Here is a 19,552-nt window from a genome sequence, read left to right on the forward strand (position 1 = left end):
TGCAAAGAATATACAATAACCATCAAGTTAACCTGTTAACTTTTTCAGGATGCTTTTTTTTGGGGGGGGTATGGGGTTGTCAGGGAAGACTTCTTTGATAAGGAAATATATGCAAAGAGAGCTGAAGGAAAGTCCTCTGTATTTATGTTGCTAAGGGTTTATATTGATATGCAAGAGCTTCTAATATTTAAAACATACATCTTTTTTTTTTAATATGCCTCTATCTCTTATGTGTGTTAAATCTTTACTTTTAACTTGGTTTACAGTATGTTGAATATATATTAGCCTTTCAACTATATAGCCTAATTATCAAACTTTTATGACTTCTAGACTTTTGATGAGGGTTCAGAATAATTTTCTAATCAATAATTTAAAGAGATTAATTAATATTTTTATTTATTTATTTGGCATTTAGTATTTACATTGTATTGTATATTTACTATTTCTTTGTGGTTTTTTTATGCTTAGAACTTGGATCCACTTGTAATTTATTTTGTCCTAAAGTGTAAAATACGGATCCATTTGTATCATAGATGGATGATTAGATGGACAGATATCCAGCTGTTTCTACAGCCATCTTTGAATAATCAGTTCTTTCCATACTGATCTGAAATCTCATCTTTATTCTAAACTAAATTTCTACATATATTTGAGTTAATTCTAAGATTCTTAACTTCTTTCACTGAACTGTAAGATTATTATTACTAAATGTTAAGTTAAATAATATTTAAATATAGTAATTTATTTTAGTAAAAACTGATTAATCCAATGAAAATATGAAGTAATATATAACTAACTTGGCTATACAAGCCTTAGAGATACATAGATGACTTTACTAATAAAGCTTATATTGATCAATATATATCAGAAAACCTTCATGACAGATTATTGTTTTTGTAATTTCTAGTTCTTTATCTGAGTAGAGTTCTCATAACCTTTACAGCTATAATAAGGTCCAGTGAACACAATGTGAATAATTTACAGCATATTTCTTTTTTCCTTTCTTTCTTTCTTTTTTTTTTTTTTTTTTGAAGTAACATTTATGCACAAAACTTTTGTTCCATTTTGGTAAGGCACTTTAGCATATGCTGGTTAAATTCTGTCTTCTTGTTACAGCCTAAATCTGTTTTCATTCAGGTTGTTTGCTTTATGCCTCCAAGCTAAAAAAAGATACTTAAAATCTTGGGAGAAATGATTCACACTCTCTTTGGCAGCTAAAGCTACAATCTTTGCCTTTTGCTCACTCCTTGGAATTTGATGAACTAAAAGATTAAGACAGCCATACCACATGTATAAACCAAATGCTTTTAGTTCTCATACTGACAACACAATTGCATATGGCTTCTCAGAGAAAAGTCACTCATCTCTGTTGTTAAAACTGTTTTCATAGACCAAAAGTGATGGGAACCTGTCTCAGGAATTTTTTTTTTAAGTAATGCATAACAGATTTTTCCTATTGAACAAAATGATAAAGGTCAATTTTCCGTGGTAAATGTGAAACCTAAAGCACACATAATTTCCTAATCTGTTTTTTTTGTTTGTTTGTTTTTTGTTTTGTTTTATTTTGTTTTCTGGATCTCCCTGCTAGGACCCATAAAATGTGATAAAATTTGTTATTGTCAAGGAACATTAATCATGAGTCAAGGATTCACTATGACACACATCTATAGATCTAAGAAAAATCATTACTCAAAGGAAGTAAAATGTAGGTAGTTTGGGTTTCATTATATGCAAGTTGCCTTTAAAATTTACTGAACACTCACTCTGCAGGAAAAAAAAAATGTGATAACCTCTAAGAAGAATTTCTTATTACTATGAGAAATAAGGATAAGGCTAAGATTTAATAAATGGATCCTTTAGTTCACAAACTTTAGGTGTATTATCTTATTGAAAAATTAACAGCACTGTCATGTAAGTGTTATAATGTTGTAAGAATGAGAGGAAAGGGACCTCTGGGTGGTTTGGTCAGTGAGTGTCTGCCTTTAGCTCAGGTCATGACCCCAGCGTCCTGGGATGGAATCCTGCTTCAGGATCCTTGCTCAACAGGGAGCCTGCTTTTCCCTCTGCCTACTGCTTCACCTGCTTGCTTGCTCTCTCTCTCTCTGACAAATAAATAAATAAAATCTTTTAAAAAAAGAAAAGAATGAAAAGAAAGTCCTAGAGAATTCACATCTGCTTCCAGAGGTTGCTACATGGAGTGAAAGAAAACTTAGGATAGAAACCAAAGATCTGTTCAATTCTGGACACTTTGTCAAAAGGTTTTGCAAAACAATAAAACCTCAGTCTCTGGAAGCAGGAGTGTGAATCCTGTAAATGTAACTCACATGTTGACTGAGTTTGGGCAAGATCCTTAACCACTTTAGGCTAATAGAACCTGCTTCATGAGCTTCTGAGGCAGTATGTTTAAGAATGCATAAGATATCTTAAAGCATAAGTATACAACAAAATTGAGCTATTTTCTTTATTGTTGTGGCATTCTTATCCATCGAGTTAACATACATTCAAAGACCTATTCTTGTCCTTAAGGATCTTACAATCAAGGATTTGAACAAGTTGCCTAATAACCACAACACATGGTGTCATCTTATACAATGATAAAGATGAATAACAAAGCTAGAAGAAAGTATTCTACAGAAAGTAAGAAAGAGAAAGATCAGTTCTATGCTGAAAATGAGTCAGAAAGCTGCTTAAGAAGAAATAGAGCTACCCTATGACCCAGTAATTGCACTATTGGGTATTTTCCCTAAAGACACAAATGTAGTGATCCAAAGGGGCACATGCACTCAAATGTTTATAGAAGCAATTTCCTCAATAGCCAAACTGTGGAAAGAGGCTAGATGTCCATCAACAGATGAATGGATAAAGAAGATGTGATATATATACACACACACAAACACACACACATACATATATATATACACACACACACACAACAGAATACTATGCAGCCATCAAAACCCCTGAAATCTTGCCATTTGCAATGATGTGGATGGAACCATAGGGTATTATGCTAAGGGAACTGTCAATCAGAGAAAGACAATTATCATATGATTTTTCTGATATGAGGAATTTGACAAACAAGACAGAGGATCATAGGGGAAGGGAGGGAAAAATGAAACAAGATGAAACCAGAGACGGAGACAAACCATAAGAGACTCCTAATCTCAGGAAATAAACTGAGGGTTGCTCAGTGGAGGGGGGTGGGAGGGGTGGGTGGCTGGGTGATGGACATTGGGAAGGGTATGTGCTATGGTGAGCGCTGTGAATTGTGTAAGACTGAAGAATCACAGATCTATACCCCTGAAACAAATAATACATTATATGTTAATAAAATAAATAAATAACTAAGATAAAATAAAAATAAAATAATAAAAATTTTAAAAATTTAAAAATTAAAAAAAGAAGGAAATAGCCCTGAAATGAGCACTCAAGATTGAAAAGTTCACCAGGTGATAGTGAGGGTGTGGTGGAGGACAACTTTAGGTATAGGACAAAACCACAGTGTAGAAATAACTATTAAAAAATTGTTGAGGAAATGTGTCTTGAGTGGAGCGTATGAATATTGCACCAGTGTTTGTAAAATAATTGGTGAAAATGCAGTTTGGAAATATTAGCTGGGCCAGGATGAGCGGGGCCTCTCTGCCCATTCATGCTATGGTAGGCCAGAAGTATGATCAGGGGCATGACATGCCAGAAAAGTACAATTTGGCACTAAGAATCATTTCCAGACTTGATTTCTCTGAGATTTATATTTTATGTTCTTAATACTTATTTGTTGCCAAATATATGACAGTAGCTAATATTAACATGCTAACATAGCACCCCTTACTTTAACGATATTGTCCTAGACATATGCCACATATTATGGGTATATTAACACAAATTATTTTCTTTATGAGCTTACAGATTCTTTTGACAAGTATTTTGTGAAAGGGAATTTTTTGCCAACTTATTCATATTTGTGGTAAAATTATGTGACCAATAGGAATCTGAGCTACGGGACACTTTTTTAAAAAATCACAACTTAATTATCTTCAAGAATCCCGCGATCTTTTGTTCTAGTCCAACTCTCTCTAATTAGCTACATGACGTGCATCTGTTATGCAGGCTTCAGAGGTGTTTGTTTCAATATTTCTAAACGAATTCTGGACTAAGTGACATCCCTGGTCATTTGTGGCCAAATCTTTATGTGATTGTGGTTACATTAAATACACTTCTAACAGGAATAAGAGAATTAGAAATTAGGGTACATAAATCAGGGAAGTTGAGAAAGGGGCAATAAATGGGTATAAATTCATTTCTTAAAAAAATAGAAAATTTAAGTTTATGTAAAGCTTATAGCATCATATTTCCTATATAAAAGAGGTAACAGCAAAAACTTTCAGTAACTTTCCTCTTAATTAAAAACAGCGTACAATTCAAAAATGCTTCTACTATTTTTAAAAAGAATTTTCCATGTGTGCCAGTTTTATGCTTCCTTCTTGTACTTTGATACTACGTGTTATTAAAGCAGTGCTCTCCAAACTTGAGCGTACTTATAAATCACCTGGGGATCTGGTGAAAGCGGAAATTCTGATTTAGTAAATTGGGCATGAGACTGAGATTCTGTATCTCTAACAAGCATTTAGGTGATGCCCCTGATGCTGTCTGAGGATAACATTCCCTGTAGTAAGGTACTGAAAGACTCTCTCAAGATTTCTTCTTTGAAGGGCTTTGCTGCTCTCTGAGTAGTGGCTGTTATTCATGTTTTCTGAAACCCCCAACTAAAATCCATCAGATCCAGGTGTTGGGCCCCAAACCCTGGAATCATCCTTTCTCTTAGCTCCAATGTCCAAATTTGCTGGAATCACCTTGACACATATTCAGAATATGACCATTTCTATCTTCTAACTGTACTTCCAACAGCACCATATGTTAGTAAATTGGTCAAAATCTTTCCAACTTCCTCCTGGATTATTAAAATAGACTCCTAAATGCTTCCAAGTGCATACTCTTGCCCTCCAAATTCTTCTTTCAATATGGAATCCTGGGTGACACTTCTGAAATCAAAGTCAGATCATGTCGCTGTCTTGGTGATAAGTAGCACACCACCCATTTCATTCCAAATAAAGACCATTCATCTTAAAATGCCCCAAAAGGTCATACATACTCTTGTCTTCCATTACCTCTGTGAATTCATCCTTTGCTATGCCCTCCCCTGCTATAGCCACACTGATCTCTTTGGTATTCCTTGAACATGTTGGAGATGCTCCCCTCACTTTCTCAACAAGGTCAATTATGACAACTCAATTAAAAATTGTAACTCACTTTACAGTCCAGTTCTGATTCCTCTTACTATATTCTTATTTTTTCATATTTTGTTCTTTTTCATGTATGTGTGTGTGTATACACACACATATATGTATGTATGTATATGTGTATATGTGTGTGTGTGTGTATATATATATATATATATACATAATTTTCCAGCTCCTCACATACTAAAGAATCTACTGAGTATTTTCATTGATTAAAAAAAAAATCTGTTCAGCCTAGTAGAATATAAACTACTTGAGGGCAGAGATTCTCCTTGTTTCCTTTATTCTTTCCTCTGATTATTAAGTCTAAGAAATTCAACAGTGCCTGACACATATCAGGTACTTATCAAGGATATGTTGAATGTGGTGACCAATACAAGACTTGGGAATCTAAGCAGAAGTTTCCTTGATATCCTTGAGGCAGGTGTTAGATAGTAGTAAGCTATTAAAGAAATAGGAAGTAAAGAAATTGAAACAGCTTATGATTAGAAGCATGCCGCGAAGAGGAACAATATGAAGGAATCAAAGTAAGATATTTATTTCCCTTTTTAAAAAAGGAAGTAAAACATGTGATCATATTTGTAAATTTAAGGAAATAATCATTAGATATAAAGATGGTAACTGATGAAGCTATGTTTCAGAGGATACTTGAGAAAACCAAAGGCTCAAATAAAGAAACTGCCTTTGAACAGGAACAATTTGTATTCTTTCAGGAGTAAAATTGGTAAAAATAAATATATATTTATAGATTAAGGATCAGGACTTGGAAAAATTCCACTCCAGTTTATTTCAGTGTTATTAGTTAACGGAGGTTATGTGATAGGAATGGTGAGAAGAGAAGGAAGAGAGTAGGGTAACTGAACATGTCAAAGGGTTATTACTTAGCATAGAGAAAAAGGCTAAAGAAATAATATGTGCTAAAGAAATCAGACCTGTGGAGTCACATAATGATCATATAACAAGGTATGGGTATCTGCATTGCTAAAATGGTGCTGAGTTGGGGTTTGCTCAACAAATATAGCAGTGAAACAGAAATGGTTCACAAGATCGAATATTGAGCTGCTAAAGCCAAAACTTATCAACCGTCTCTCATACTGGAGTCAAAAAAAGAAAGAATAAGGAATTTCACTCAGAGCCTGAGATATGACAGTTTCGAATAGGTTGAGTGGATTAGTTAAGAGGGACAATCTTAGTTAGTTAAGTTAATTAAGTTAATTAGTTAAGAGGGACAATCCAGGTTACGGCCACGCATGTGGGTGGTTAGAGAGGGTTGGAGGTGAGGATTAAGGATCCTCAGAGGATTAAGAGTTAAGGAGATTAAGAAAGCGATGTGAGAATGGTGTTGATTTATCATTTATAAGAGAGTAGGTTCACCATGCATCCTGGATCTTCTCAGGACAGGTCCGTTCCAACTGTTTTTGACTGTTTTTCCATTTTAAATATTAGTAAGCTTTCCTTTATACTCCAGTAGGTCTCAGTTTGAGTAAAGACCTACTAGGTAAACTTATATGTAGGATGTATCATTACGTGAGCTAGAGGCCAAATTCTTAACAATTTTTGAGAGTATCAATGATTCAATTAATTACATTAGTGAAGGGGAGTAGGCAGATAAATAGTGCAAGAGATACAGACTCACACACTCCAGATTAGAGTACTAAAAGTGCAGTGAAAATATCTCATATTTAATAAGAGTCCCTCATAAATCTTCTCCAAAATTTTATAAAACAAAGCAAATTGTTCCTAAACCATCTTGGACTTCAAATATGAAAAAGTAGATATTGTGACTACTATGTTTCTATTCCTTTAAGCTAGGTACCCTCAGTTTCTTTCAGTGCTTCTCATTTAAGTAATTTTTTTACATTCTTTTTTTTTTTTTAAGATTTATTTATTTCAGACAGACAGAGAGAGAGAGAGAGTGCAAGGGCTAGGAGGGGGTGTGGTGTTGCAGAGTTTAAAGGGAGGGAGAATACATACAGTGCTCAATCTCAGGACCCTGAGATCAGACCTGAGCCAAACCAAGAGTCATACACTTAACAGACTGCACCACTCAGCACCTCCACAAATAATTTTTAACTCTTTACTGCCTTGTTCATTTTTAAAATGTAGAGCTAAAAAATAAATGCAATGTTTTGTCTTCTGATGAATGAAGACTAAAATAGGTTGTAATAGGTTTTACTGAGTGTTACTATTCCTACTTAGGATGCTTACATATAAATTAATTATAGGTGCTTTTTTGTTATTGATTTGTTTTGGTTTTGCCTGCCATAATATAGTTTGAATCCACAATTTCATTGGTTTGTCTAATTCTCCTAGAGTTAATTTTGTATCTGCCTAGAGTTTCAGACTCATATATTTGACTCTCTCTCTCTCTCTCTCTCTCTCTATATATATATATATATATATATACAGATATATATATAGATATAAATCTATGTAGATATCTCTCTATATATAGAGAGATATCTATCTCTATAGATATCTATCTATATATCTATCCATATAGATAGATATATATATAGAGAGAGAGAGAACACAAGCAGGGGGAGTAGCAGGCAGAGGGAGAAGCAGATTCCCTGCTGAGCAAGGAGCCCAATGCAGGACTCAACCCTAGGACCCTGGCATCATGACCTGAGCAGAAGGTAGAAGCTTATCCAACTAAACAACCCAGGAGTCCCTATTTGATTCTTTTGTGATAGCTCAACTTGAATGTTGATGAACTATATTAGCGGGGTCTAAACAGAATTCCTTTTTAATTTTTTTTAAATTAAAGTATAATTAATTTCCAGTGATATACTAGTTTCAGGTGTATGATATAATGATTCAAGAAGTCTGTACCATTACTCTGTGCTCATCACAGTAAGTATATTTTTTAAAAATTTTGTTTATTTGTTTCACAGAGAGAGGGAGAGAGAGTGACCACAAGCAGGGGGAGTGACAGGCAGAGAGAGAGGAAGAAGCAGGCTCCCACCTGAGCAGGGGGCCCGATGTGGGACTTGATCCCAGGAAGCTGAGATCATGACCTGAGCTGAAGGCAGACACTTTACAGACTGAGGCATCCAGGCACCCCAGTAAGTGGGGTTTACCCCCAGTAATCCCCCTTATCTATTTCACCCATCCTCCCACCCACCTACCCTCTGGTAACCGCCAGTTTGTTTTCTGTATTTAAGAGTCCAGCTTTGTGTCTTTTTTTCTTTGTTCATTTATTTTGTTTCTTAAATTCCACATATGAGTGAAATTATATGGTATTTATCTTTCTCTGTCTGATTTATTTCACTTAGCTTTACACCCTCTAGGTCCACTCATGTTGCAAATGGAAGATCTTGTTCCTTTTTTATGGCTGAGTAATATTCCAGTGTGTGTGTGTGTGTGTGTGTGTGTGTGTGTGTGTACCACATCTTCTTTATCCATCCATCTATTCATGGACGTTTGAGTTGCTTCCATATCTTGGCTCCTGTAAATAATGCTGCTATAAACATAGAGATGCATATATATTTGAATGAATATTCTCATTTTCTTCAGGTAAATACTCAGTAGTGGAATCACTGGATCATATGGTTATCCTATTTTTAATTTTTTGAGGAAACTCTGTACTGTTCTTCACAGTGGCTATCCCAATTTAACATTCCCACTGCCAGTGTATGAGGGTTCCTTCTTCTTCACATTCTCACCGATACTTCTTATTTCTTGTCTATTTTGATCCAAGTCATTCTGACAGGTGTGAGGTGATTCCTCATTGTGGTTTTTAATTAGTATTTCCCTGATGATTAGTGATGCTGAGAAACTTTTCATGTGTCACTTGGCCATCTGTATGTCTTCTTTGGAAAAATGTCTATTCAGGTCTTCTGTTCATTTTTTTAAAGTTTATTTATTTATTTATTTATTTGAGAGACAGAGAATGAGAGATAGAGAGCATGAGAGGAGAAAGGGGCAGATGGAGAAGTAGGTTCCCCATTGAGCAAGGAGCCTGATGTGGGACCTGATCCCATGACCCTGGGATCATGACCTGAGCTGAAGGCAGACGCTTAACTGACTGAGCCACCCAGGTGCCCTTTCTGCTCATTTTTAATTGGATTTCTTTCTCTCTTTCTTCTTTTGTGTTTGTGTGTGTGTGTGTGTGTGTGTTGAGTTGTATAAATTCCTTATATATTTTGGACATTAACTTCTTATCAGATACATCATTTGCAAATATTTTCTTCCATTCAGAAAGTTGACTTTTCATTTTGTTAATGGTTTCCTTCACCAAGAAAAAGCTTTTTTTTTTTTTTAAGATTTTTTTTTTTTTTTTTTTTGACAGATCACAAGTAGGCAGAGGCAGGCAGAGAGAGACAGGAGGAGGAGGCAGGCTCCCTGCTGAGCAGAGAGCCCAATGCGGGACTCGATCCCAGGACCCTGAGATCATGACCCGAGCTGAAGGCAGAGACCTTAACCACTGAGCCACCCAGGTGCCCCAAAGCTTTTTATTTTAATATAGTCTCACCCAATACTTTCTTTTTGCTTTTGTTTCCCTTGCATAAGGAGACATATCTAGAAAAATGTTCCTAAGGCCAATGTCAAAGAAATTAATGCATATGTTTTCTTTTAGGAGTTTTATGATTTCAGGTCTCATATTTGTGTTTTTAATACATTTTGAGTTTACTTTTTGTATGGTATAAGAAAGTGGTCCAATTTCATTCTTTTGCATGGAGCTGTCCAGTTTTTCCAGCACCATTTATTAAAGAGACTTTTCTTTCCATTGTATATTCTTGTCTCCTTTGTTGTAGAATTATTGACCATATAAGAGTGGTCTTACTTCTGGGGCCTCTATTCTGTTGTGTTGATCTATGTGTCTAGTTTTGTGCTAGTATCATACTGTTTTGATTTGTGGCATATCCTCGAATCTGGGATTGTGATACTTCTAGCTTTGTTCTTTATCAAAACTCTGTTGGCTGTTGTGAGTCTTTGGTGGTTCCATACAAATTTTAGTATATTTGTTCTAGTTTTGCAAAAAAAAAAAAAATTCTATTGGTTATTTGATAGGGATTGCATTAAATCTATAGGTTGCTTTGAGTAGGATGGGCATTTTAACAATATTGGTTTTTCCAAACTAAACAGAATTTTTTATCTGATTTTAAAAATAAAACTAAAACCCAATTGCTTCTCTCTTTTTTTCATTGTTACAGTCCTTTTCCAAGATAGCATCATTTTTGCTTACATTACAATAAATACTACCAACTGTTCTTTGTACTTCCAATTTCTATGTTTGTCTTTAATATACATGATATATTTGTGACGATGTGGATGGAACTAGAGGGTATCATGCTTAGCGAAATAAGTCAATCGGAGAAAGACAACTATCATATGATCTCCCTGATATGAGGGAGAGGAGATGCAACATGGGGGGTTAAGGGGGTAGGAGAAGAATAAATGAAACAAGATGGGATTGGGAGGGAGACAAACCATAAGTGACTCGTAATCTCACAAAACAAACTGAGGGTTGCTGGGGGGAGGGGGTTTGGAGAGGGGGGTGGGGCTATGGACATTGGGTAGGGTATGTGCTATGGTGAGTGCTGTGAAGTGTGTAAACCTGGCGATTCACAGACCTGTACCCCTGGGGATAAAAATATATTATATGTTTATAAAAAATAAAAAATATAGAAAAAATACACGATATAAAACAATATTTAGAAAAATATATACATATATCATTTGTTAATGATTTCTACTGTCTTTATGAAAAAATACAACTTTTTGTCATGCCTTTTTAGTCCCTACATAAAATTGCCTACCTCTCTAACTTTATCACATCCCACTCTTTCCTTCACTCCACCCCTTTTGGTCATGCTGGCTTTCAGTAGTTTTAAATTATGCCATGTTTGTACATACTTTAGAGCCTTCACACTTTGTTCTGCCTAAAATGCTCTGGATATTCACATAGTTGGTTTCAATAAGAATGTCAGCATTTCAGATAGTTATATTCTGATCACCAAATCCAAAGTGGCATTTCCAAGTTACTATACATTATAATAGTCTGTTTTGTTTTTTCCTTAACACTTGCTACAATTGAAAGTATTTTCGTGTGTGTGTGTGTGTGTGTGTGTGTGTGTGTGTGTGTTAGATTATGTTTAGCCTTCTGGCCAGAATAGAAGCTCCATAACATTGGTATTTTTATCTTTATTGTTAAAACTGTATTCCCAGTATCTAGAATGTGTTTGGGATGAAGTAGCCGTTTCAGTAAATATTTTTGAGAATATGCACTATTTTTATATAGAATGCCTAAAACATCTAAGATAATGTTTAAAATAATGTCTGCACTCTCATATAAGATTATATCTTTTTATCATGTTTCTTTAAAGAAAGTGAAAAACAAGTTTGATTTTCTCCTGATATTTAGTGGAGGAGGGATTAAGTAACCAGCATAAATAAAAGAAATCTGCTTCTTAGTATTCAAGATGGATTTATAACTTATTTGAATCTTTGTAGGTTTATGAGAAAAGCACAAAAATGAGAATTATGAAAAAGTTTTCTTATTAAAATCAACAAAGATTAGACACAACAATATTCTAAAGAGCTTAGATAAGATATGGTTTTGGGATTTCTCCACTTGGAAGACCTCTGAACATTCCTTAATATATTTTGTCAGGGATCAAGAATGAAGTAGATACATTACACAAAGACTGACCATATGTCTTTTACCATGGACCAAATTGCTCAGTAATTATATTAATGGAAACTAACATCCTATAGTAATTAAATTTAGTATACATATTTATATGTTGTTATTTATATGCTTCTTAAAAGTTTATCTTTGCCAAACCTATTTAATTTCCTTTTCCCCCCCTTTTTTTTGCTTCTTACTTCCATTGTGTATCAGGTGTATGGAATTAGGTTAATCATATTTGATTCATAGCACAATTATCATCAACATGTAGAAGCTTGTTTTTTCTTTTGCTATTGCTGTTGTCTCTGTAAGAGTTCTATATTTGATAATGATTTTTTTAAAAAAATTTTCTTTATTTATTTTATAGACAGAGATCACAAGTAGGCAGAGAGGCGGGCAGAGAGTTGGAAGCAGGCTCCCTGCTGAGCAGAAAGTCCCATGCAGGGCTGGATCCCAGAACCCTGAGATCATGACCTGAAGGAAGGCAGAGTCTTAAGCCACTGAGCCACCCGGGTTCCCAGGATAATGACTTTTATTTTTACCACTGGATATCTTGAAACATTTTTACAAAGTCTGTCCTGTGTATGTGTGTGCATGTGTGTGTGTGTTACAAATAAGTAATATTCTCTCTCTTTGAAATGTATGCACTATTATTCTGGTATGTTAGTGATTGTAGGAAACGTGTACATTTAAGGGATTAGAAATGCCAGACAAGAAAATGAAAGGAGAATTCTAAGTTTCTCCATTATATTGCATTTGAGTCTGTCAAATAAGATTAAACATTCTTCCTTTTCCCTTCCTTTCTTCCTTCCACCCTCTTCTCTTTCTTTTATCCTCTCTCTCTCCCTTTTTTTTTTTTTTTGGTTGGGGGGAGACCATGCATGCAAGAGCTGAGTGGGAGTGGGGTGAGGGACGGGCAGAGGGACAGAGAGAATCTTGAGTATGTTCCATGCCCAGTGTGGAGCTCAATGCAGGGCTCTTCTCAGGACTCCTGAGATCAGTGACCTAAGCCAAAATCAAGAATTGGAGGTTTAACTGACTGAGCCACACAGGTGCCCCCTTTTCTTTTCTTTTCTTTTCTTTTTTGTTTTTTTTTCAATTTTTATTAATATGCAATGTATTATTAGCCCCAGGGGTACAGGTCTGTGAATTGCCAGGTTTACACACTTCACAGCACTCACCATGGCACATACCTTCCCCAATGTCCATAACCCAACAACCCTCTCCCTACCCTCCTCCCCCTGGCAACCCTCAGTTTGATTTGTGAGATTAAGAGTCTCTTATGGTTTGTCTCCTTCCTGATCCCATCTTGTTTCATTTTTTCCTTCCCTACTCCCCAAACCCTCCACTTTGCCTCTCAATTTCCTCATATCATGGAGATTATATGATAATTGTCTTTCTCTGATTGACTTATTTTGCTCACCGTAATACCCTCTAGTTACATAGACTTCGTCACAAATGGTAAGATTTCATTTCTTTTGATGGCTGCATAGTATTCCATTATATATATATATATATATGTATATACATATATATATATATATATATAAAATAACATATAATATAATGATAAGAAAAGTGGTATATATATATACCACTCTTCTTTAACCATTCATCTGTTGATGGACATCTAGGTTCTTTCCATAGTTTGGCTATTGTGGACATTGCTGCTATAAACATTCGGGTGCACGTGCCCCTTTGAATCACAACATTTGTATCTTTAGGGTAAACACCCAGTAGTGTGATTGCTGGATCGTAGGGTAGCTCTATTTTCAATTTTTTTAGGAAACTTCATGCTGATTTCCAGAGCGGCTGCACCAGCTTGCATTCCCACCAACAGCGTAGAAGCGTTCCCCTTTCCCGCATCCTTGCCAGCATCTGTCGTTTCCTGACTTGTTAATTTTAGCCACTCTGACTCTGACTGGTATGAGGTGGTATCTCATTGTGGTTTTGATTTGTGTTTCCCTGATGCCAAGTGATATGGAGCACTTTTTCATGTGTCTGTTGGCCATCTGGATGTCCTCTTTGCAGAAATATCTGTTCATGCCCTCTGCCCATTTCTTGATTGGATTATTTGTTCTTTGGGTGTTGAGTTTGATAGTTCTTTATAGATTTTGGATACTAGCCCTTTATCTGATATGTCATTTGCAAATATCTTCTTCCATTAGGTCTGTTGTCTTTTGGTTTTGTTGACTGTTTCCTTTGCTGTGCAAAAGCTTTTGATCTTGATGAAGTCCAAATAGTTCATTTTTGCCCTTGCTTTCCTTGCCTTTGGCGATGTTTCTAGGAAGAAGTTGCTGTGGCTGAGGTCAAAGAGGTTGCTGCCTGTGTTCTTCTCAAGGATTTTGATGTATTCCTTTCTCACATTGAAGTCTTTCAGCCATTTTGTTTCTTTTTTCTTCTCTTTTTTTTCCTTTCTTTCTTTTCTTTTCTTCCTTTTTTCCTTTCTTCTTATCTTATTGAGTTATAATTGACATAGACACTATGTAAGCTTAAGATGTACAACCTGTTGATTTGAGACATTTATATAGTGCAATATGATTACTACCACAGCATTAACTAACAAGTCTATTGGGTCACATAATTATCATTTCTTCTTTGTGGGGAGAACAATTAAACTTTTATCAGCTTTGTAGTTTATAATACAATATTATTGATTATAATCACTATTTTGTGCCTCAATGCTCCAGAATTTATTTATCTACTAGTTGTAAATTTATACCTTTAAACAATATCTCTTCCATTCCCCCACCCCATAGCTAGTAACTATCATTATACTTTGTTTTTACGTTTGTTTGTTTGTTTTCCAGATTCCACATATAAGTGAGATCATACAGGATTTAGTCTTTGTCTGGCTTACCTTATTTAGTCTAATGCCCTCAAAGTCCACCAATGCTGATGTAAGTGGCAAGATTACCTTCTTTCTCACAGCTCAATAATGTCTCATTATCCCACTGTGTGTGTGTGTGTGTGTGTGTGTGTATGCCATATATTCTTTATCCATTTATTCATTGGTAGACACTTATGTTGTTTCCACATTTGGGCTATTGTGAATAATGCTGCAAATAAACATGGGAGTGCAGATATCTTTTCAATAGCCTATTTTCATTTCTTTTGGAAATACTCTCAGAATTGGTATTGCTGGATCATATGGTATTTCCATTTTTAATTTTTAATTGTTTGAGGAATCATACTGTATTCTGTAGTGACTGAACCAATTTACATTCCTATGAACAATATACAAGGTTTCCCTTTACTCCACACCTTACCAACACTTGTTATTTCTTCTCTCCTTGGTGGTAACCATTCTAATAGATATGAGATGATCTCTAATTGTGGTTGTGTTAAGCTCACTGGCATTTAATCTTCCACCTTTATTCAGGTGTTCAGCCCATTTTATTATGTCTACACCATTTCTGAAACAAATAACTACACACTCATTGACTAAAACAACTCAAATTATCTTACAGTTTGTAGTTTAGAGAGTCTAACAGGGGTCTCATCAGATTAAAGTCAAGATGTCTGCATAGGTAAAGTCTTTTTTGTGAGCCTCTAAGGGAAAATCTGTTTTCTTCCCTCTTTCAGATTCTAAAGGCTATTCTTTGGCTAATGATTACCTTCCCCAATCTTGAAAGCCAGCAGCAGTGGGTAAAATGATTAGAATCATTGTTTCTTTCTGACCTCTTACATAGTAACATCTTCTTCTCTCACTTTCTGTTCTGCTTTCATCTTCCACTTAAGGACCCTTGCAATTACAAGGTACCACCAGGTAATCTGGTATAATCTCACCTTTTCAAGGTGTGTTCTCTTAATCACATAATGCAAGGTTCCTGTAGCCATGTAGAATAGTACATTCAAAGGTTCTGGAGACTCAGATATGGAGATCTTTGGAAGGGGTTTACTCCATCCCATCAGTGAGTTTTATTTTGGATATTTACTATTTTGGTTCTAGAATTTTCACTTGTATTTGTATCATTTTATTATTTTAGTAATCTCTGCAAAATTTCCTATATTTTCATTCATTATAGGCATATTTTCTTTTTTATTGGTAATCATAGTTATGATTACTAATTTAAAATTCTTACCCACTAATTCCAATACCTGTGGTTAGTCTCTGTACACTGTGCCTTCCCTCTTTAGATATGATTATATTTCCCGTTTCTTCATATTTGAGTAATTTTAAACATTTCTTAACATTTTGAATGTTATGTTTTAGACACTCTGGATTCTGTTATATTTCTCCAAACAATATTGATTTTTCATGTGTTGGTTTGTTTTAGCAGAAAATTAACTTGATTATACTTAAGCTATAATCTTTGTCTTTGGATAAAAGCTCAAAATTCAGTATAGTGATTTTAGCCTTTGTTGCATCACTTAAGAATATGCTCTGTGCATGTGGTTCATGGGTCAGGAAATGATGTGAGTATACATTATACACATAATTTATCATTTCCCCCCCTCTTGTTTGCTAGGTTTTTAGGTTTCCACCATCAGTTTAAAGCAGAATTGTTTGTCCCAAATTCTATTCTCTGGTTTTTCAAGGGAAAACTACTGCAGTTTTTTAATGAGCATTTTATTTGCCTCTTAGTCTTAGTGATCAAATGTATAGATACCTTGTTCAGGGTCATTCCCTTCAAAGTGTCTTTCCTAATTCCAAATGTTGACCATCCATCAAAATCTCCTTGTCTTTCTCCTTCCTCCCCCTCTGCCTTCCCCATCTCCTCTCTCCTTCCCCTTCTCTTTCTTCTCCTCCTCCATCTTCCTCTCTCTCTCTGTTTGTTTGTTGGTGTTTGTAATATCTTGTGTGGGACAAGTAGCTGCAGAAGAGCTGGTATAGGAGCACATTTTTTAAAAAAGTCTAAGGAATGTTGAAATTTTAGTTTTATAGATTTTATGCTTAGAGTTTGCATTTTTCTTATTTTCAAGTTAATTTTCATTGAAATTTAAAAGACTTTGCAAGGAAGCATCTTTTCTGCTCAAAGCTTAATTGAAAATAGATTTTCATCTTACAATACCTTGAAACATTTTCAAAGAAATCATCACACAGAGAGTGTAATGGCTTAATTCATGCCTGATGTTCTTTTCACTCCTGGTATAAACAGGAGCTACTTCACTCATTCATTTATTTAGCTCCATGTGCAACATACTTTTTAAGTGATGAAAATATAAAGGTGACCAACAAATGGCATAGTCCCATAGCTTAATAGGAAAGAATAACATTCATTAGATGTCATACAAACAAATAAACAACAATTCCAGTGGGATAAAATATATGAAGGAGAGGGGTATGCTGATGAGAAAGCATACATAGATTGAAATAATTTAGGTATGGATGCTAGTGTAGGCTTTCCTGAGAAAGTCACTATTGAACTAAAATCCTACAAAAAGTAAGATTCAGGTAAACAAGGATTGAGTACAGTGGATGAGCAGAGGGAGAAAACTTCAGTCAAGCTGAGAAGCTTGGAATGTTTAGAATGGAATTGAAAACAGGTCAGAAAAGCTGGAGCACAGAGCATGAGTTGAGAGAGAGTATAATGCTGAATGACACTTATAAGGCAGATGGAGATCAGATGATCCGGGCTCTGTGGGCCAAGCTAAATTTCAGTCTTTGTCCTTAGAGCAATGGATATCAACATAATTCTTTTGTTGTTAGCATTCACAATATTCACAGGCTGACAGTATGTGTTTCTTGTGTTTCTGATAATTAAGAACAAGTCCCTCATATAAATCATGTCTATATTCTAACAGGAATTTAGTATCATTAACCATAGAAAAAAAGAATACAAAATTCTGCATGGAAAACAAAACAAAGGAAAATATTTGAGAATGTGTTTTATTTAATAAACTGTATTCATGTAATGTTCATGGAAGGATGGCTAATGGTTGATGGAGTATGCTACACATATTTTTTAGAAAAATAATACTTAAAGCATCCTGATTAAGCATACATCTGAACATAATTATAGCATATCATAGAAGGAACTGAGTGACTGATATTTTTCAAAAATCACAGTTTATGAGCTCACTGGGGCATGGGCATATCTTTCTTATTCTTGTAAGAAATATAATTTATGCCCATTGTTTTAGTCAGGTCTCAGAAGAGTATTCACATAGTTCTACACAAGCAAATTTGAACCTATTACAAACAGTATTTAGCAATGTATTCATTATTTCTGAAATGTCAGCTTATATACATGAAAATTACCAATATTCATATTCAATGAAAAAGCAATGGAGTCTATGATTAATGAATAGTCTAATACCTCAAACTCATCCAGATATTTCTTTTAAGTCTAAGGGAAATGTGTATCGTTGATAAGTATCAGATAAAATCTAGCTGTATTTTAATCCCATTCAATCTATCATCGCAGAAAATATTGACTATTTTTCCCTCAGACATGCAGCTGTCAACCAACCAACCACGGGTCTAGATTTACATTATAGTTTTATTTCCTACCTATTCATTTTCATCTAAAACACTTGTTCCATGAAACAGCTCTTGCTATCTGAAAAAGGAAAGCAGGATGTGCGGTTTCATCAAACCTGTCAATGAATGTTCATGGGCACAGCAAATAATATTTGCTAAATTCAAGGGGATATATTTCTACCTTAAGTGGTAAAATCACTATACATTCATGTGCATTATTAATGTCGTATTTACCATTCCAGTGAGAAGATTCTCATTATGTACAAGTAGTTTTAAGAATCCTGCCCCCACCCCCAAGAGCCTATCGCAAGTTCATACCTGCATAGTCTGTGTGCTCACTTGGAAAATAGGCCAAGTTACAAAAGCCCCTGAATAGTTGAATAGACTCTAAGGAAAATTTAAAGAGGTTTTGTAAGCAGTAGCAGAGAGGATATATTAGTGAGGATAAGCAAGAATGCAGTGATAATTAAGTCTAAATGTAATGGCTCAACAAAATAAAAAAAGGTATATATTTCTCATAAAATATTTCTTGGTGACTGGTCATGCTGATGGGACCACTCTCTTCTCTGTTGTTTTGCAAGAATCCTAGCTCCTTCTGTCTCATAGCTCAACCATCCTATAGGATACCATTTTCAATTAGACCCAATCATTATATGAGAAAAGAGATCATAGAAGAGGTACATGGACTTCTTAAAAGCCTTGTGCCAGAGTAGCACATAAGTTCCATTCACTTGCTTTTGGGAAAAACTGATCACATGATCACCCGTAACTGTAAGGGAACGGGAAAATATAGTCTTATGTGAGTATTAATTTCAGGGTACAGTTCTCTATTATGGGGAAGACAAAAGATTTTGGTAGATAGCTTCTTATCTCTGGCACAGAGAAATGTTTTTATTCAATTGTTCCGGAAATAAGAGGGTATTATGTTTGTTTGTTTATTTAATTTGCTTGTTTGTTTTTCAGGCCAAATAGGTATAGATGAAGATTTTATTTATTTATTTATTTTTAAATTATTTATTTATTTATTTGACAGAGAGAGAGAGATCACAAGTAGACAGAGAGGCAGGCAGAGAAGGGAGAAGCAGGCCCCCTGCTGAGCAGAGAGCCCGATGTGGGGCTCGATCCCGGGATCCCGAGATCATGACCTGAGCTGAAGGCAGAGGCTTAACCCACTGAGCCACCCAGGTGCCG

The 19,552-nt window shown here is 35.1% G+C and overlaps 1 long non-coding RNA gene across 1 annotated transcript; it reads right to left on the reverse strand.

Moving 5' to 3' along the window:
• Positions 1 to 1,149: 1,149 nt before the first annotated feature.
• On the reverse strand, positions 1,150 to 18,090 carry LOC116870302. Its single transcript, XR_004383197.1, has 4 exons — positions 18,078 to 18,090; positions 17,918 to 17,924; positions 13,147 to 13,155; positions 1,150 to 1,220 (listed from the first exon to the last, which is right to left on the reverse strand). It is a non-coding gene; the product is annotated as an uncharacterized LOC116870302 (long non-coding RNA).
• Positions 18,091 to 19,552: the final 1,462 nt, after the last annotated feature.

This window comes from Lontra canadensis, unplaced genomic scaffold, assembly GCF_010015895.1.
Source record: "Lontra canadensis isolate GAN:19392208 unplaced genomic scaffold, GSC_riverotter_1.0 scaffold22, whole genome shotgun sequence".
NCBI lineage: Eukaryota > Metazoa > Chordata > Mammalia > Carnivora > Mustelidae > Lontra > Lontra canadensis.